The sequence below is a fragment of the Pygoscelis adeliae genome, unplaced genomic scaffold (assembly GCF_000699105.1).
Source record: "Pygoscelis adeliae isolate BGI_AS28 unplaced genomic scaffold, ASM69910v1 Scaffold87, whole genome shotgun sequence".
NCBI lineage: Eukaryota > Metazoa > Chordata > Aves > Sphenisciformes > Spheniscidae > Pygoscelis > Pygoscelis adeliae.
In genome coordinates this window covers 1,623,643-1,627,505 of record NW_008825098.1, presented here as the reverse complement: position 1 = coordinate 1,627,505, position 3,863 = coordinate 1,623,643, and positions in this window count along the sequence as shown.

Sequence of the window (3,863 nt, the reverse complement as noted above, 5' to 3'; positions counted from 1 at the left end):
AGTTTTACAAAGCCTGAAGTAAAGAGAAGCCTAGCAACCATCTAGATAATCAGCAGAAGCAACTCTTCCGTCAACAACCACTTAAGTTTTATACCTATGAATAAACCCTTTGCATGAACACTTCTAATGCAAATGGCTTTCTCCAGAGGTGGCAGTTGCTCTAACTGAGAGCACCCAGGCACCCTGCCATACAAACAACGCTTCATAAGGAACAGAATTAAAAAGACAAGCATTAAGAGCAATTACTCACTGACTTACTTAGCTATACTAAGATACTCTCACCAAAATTTGTATTCAAAAATACACTTGCTACATGATCGACGTCTAAGCCATTGATCTGGATTCTATTCTGCAGCAAACAAGTCCAATTATAACAGTTGAAATCTTGTAATGTTTTTACTTGAATGGATTTTCTGCTGCAACACTTCAGACTGCTTGGTTTGGATACTTGCTACTGATTGTTACGGGCAGTAAGAAGTCAATTATAGTCCTAGTCTGGAGCACATCGTTTAAAGAACAAGATGAGGCAGTGTCAGTTAAATTCCGGATCAGATTAGCACGTATTCTGACCAATTCTCACCATATGCCAGGCAAAACTAAAGACTTTAAAGAAAGCAATATCACGTGATGGTACAACATGGTCTTAGAGCACAGATAAAACACGGCAGAAATGTCAGGATGCTTTTATCTTCATACACGAGTTGCATGAAATATAAAAACGGTCACCAATTTCAGTGGGAAAACCCCCCTACTTTCCTTATGTAATTCCTCACAAGTATTAGGACCTGGGCTAATAATTTTTTTTTCAGAATTCTCAATTTCATATTTTGACCTGTACCTTAGAGATACTCAGTTACCTTCATTTTTGTTTTACTTGGAGGTAACATTCCTTTTTCTCAGCAAAAGGGTCAATGTTTCAAAGACGTGTCAGTAACAACATTACTAGTACATTTATGCCAGTACTAAACCGATAATATTAGCTAAGTCATATTACCCAAAGTTTGCACAAACTGAGATGGGAGCCATATTCCGGAACAAACACAGCACAGATTTGCTTTGAACATAATTAAACATTTGCAATAAAGGCTGGTTATCTCTTGAAAACATACTTTGTAATACACCTGCTGAGAGATTTTCTGCTCTGTAGGGTTTAATAAATGCAGGAAGGGTCTCACTTTGTTTTAATTTTGGTAAGAATTATAGGAATGTACTTATTTTTGTTTTGGCTTTCTTCACATCCTTTGGGCTTTGCATGCTAATGCAAGACGAAGAAAGTTTTCTGTTGTACCTCAGAATATCTGTTTTAGTAAACAGATGTGTTTCAATAGAAACACATATAATTTTTGTCATCATACCTTTTTTATCACCAGAACACTATTAACGGCATCTCTCATCAGCAGTATTTTGCTACTCAAATCTCTGCAGTTTCTCTTCTTGCCTGGAGCCAGAATTCATCCCCTTTAGCAACTAAGCACTGAGGCTTTTATTTATGTACTTTATCCATGTACAGTTGGTGAGAAGCAGGTGATAATGTGTTTTGGCTTTCACATGAAAAATTTATGTTTCCATTACGTTACATCTGTGTTTATTTACTGAACCCAGTGCTAAAGCTTTTATGTGGACTTAAGTAAGTTTCTTAAAAGCTTCCAGGGTATGTATGTCCCAAACATTAATTTTTGAAGAAATCATGGAGATTTTTATAAATCCCTAGATAATTAAAAAAACCTGTGATAAAAGAGAGCTGGGTTGCAATGGCATAGTCTGAATTTCTCAGGTGAAATCTTACTGAGAAACCCAGTTCAAATGGAGAAAACTGTAACTGGCACCTAACTTGCAGCAAAAATGGCCTTTTCTCTGTTCTGAAGGAATCAATAACAACAATAATAATGGTTTATCAACAACAATAGAACTTACTCATGTTTCAGTGTTATACTAATGCTTACAGCAGCAATTTGCAGAAATTTGGTTGATGTATTGTCATTTCTTTTGCATCTTGGGGGGGTTAGACTAAATCTTTTGTTTGGTACAGTACTGCCACAAACTATCCCTAACTTAAGCTCAGCTCCAAAACAGGACGTACACAGAGTTTAGATATTTGCATTCAAAAGCAACACCCAAAAAACCCCTTTATTCCCTAATAGGCTGGAAGAGCAGGCACCTAACTTCACTGTACCCTATTCCAGTTTTGATCTGGCAGTTCCCGGGTTTGCACTTTCGCCAGAACTGCCCCAGTTCCACAGGTTCTTCCACTGACTCTGACAAAGCATTTCTCTACCAATGCGACGTCACTCAGGAGTCCTACATAGGAACCGCCAGTCCTTGTCCAAGACCAAGAGCACATCATGCTAGGCGCTCTGAATACAGAACAGAAACGCATCCCCTGCCCTGCAGAGTTGTACGGGGTCTGGCCGGGACGGAGTTCACTTTCTTCATAGCAGCCCATATGGTGCTGTGTTTTACAGTTGCGACCAGAACAGTGTTGGTAAGACACCGATGTTTCAGCTATTGCTGAGCAGTGCTTGCACAGTGTCAAGCCTTCTCCATTCCTCACTCTGCTCCCTGCAGCAAGCAGGCTGGGGTGGGCAAACGGTTGGAAGGGACTACTGCCGAGACAGCTGCCCTGGATTGACCAGAGGGATATTCTGTGCCATACGATGTCATGCTCAGCAATGAAAACCGGGAGGTAGTCTTTCCAAGGTAACTGTTGCTCAGAGACTGGCTGGGCATCAGTCTCCTCGTGGAAGGTGGTAAGGGATTGTCTTTGCATCACTGGCTGTTTGGGTTTTTTTCCCTTAGGTTTATTAACTGTAAGCCCACACGTTCATTAATTGGGTAAGCTTGCTCCTGCAGTTCACAGACATTCAATCCATTACAGTTTTGTGCAAAAAACCTTTGAGAATATTATTAGGGCTGTTCCTGGTACAGGAGCATATGTAAAGGGACCCAAGATGGTATATAATACCCGGTGACTTATGGAAACTGGACTGCGCATTCCACGTAGATCATTACCAAATATGTTGTTTATTTAAATATTCTGTCAGCAATGTGTAGAGGGATGCAGTGTAACTAGCCCTCATTTTAAATTACTTTAAGATCTTACTATAATTCATTCCAAAAGCGATTTAGTTTTTTCTCCCAGGAACCTCAGAAACTAAACTTACAACGCAGAAAATCCGCAAATCTTCTACTAGAAAATAAGAGTAACAAAATGACACATGCTTCAAGAATCTAAATCTAATTCTAAATAATCTTCGGTATCCAGGAGAAAGAAACACAGAAAAACAATTTGGAAAGATACAAAAGAAAAAGTAGATGTAAAAAAGGATATGTGTTCTATTTAAAATGTAGATTCCTTCATGACAGTGTTTCAGCAGTTAGTATACTTAGTAGAGACTTGAAATTTCTGGAAGTGATTATCAGAACAAGGTCATTATAAGGGTTTCCCATTTGCCTCCCAGTTTCTCAAAACACTGAATACAAAAAGGTGCCATAAAGCATTCAGACTTGCAGTTTATTAGGGGTCACACTCCTGAATACAACAACAAAGAAATTTTTCGTTTTCAGAGTGTAACTGGATGTGTAACAACATTTAATGTATTAAATACCCTCTTTCCAGGATATTACCAAAGTCATTTGGGTTGTCATCTTATCAAGCAAAACCTAAACTATGTGATCCTTAAAATAAAAAATATACAAAACTTTACAATTTAGTTGACTCCTTACAAATCAGCAATTTGTGCAGTAACGTTTGACTGCTAACACAGCAATGAAGGTATCCTGGCCAAAGTTTTTAACCAAAACTCATAGCAAAGACAACCAAAAAATACCACCAGTGCAGACCTGCCATTTAACTAGTAATAGGT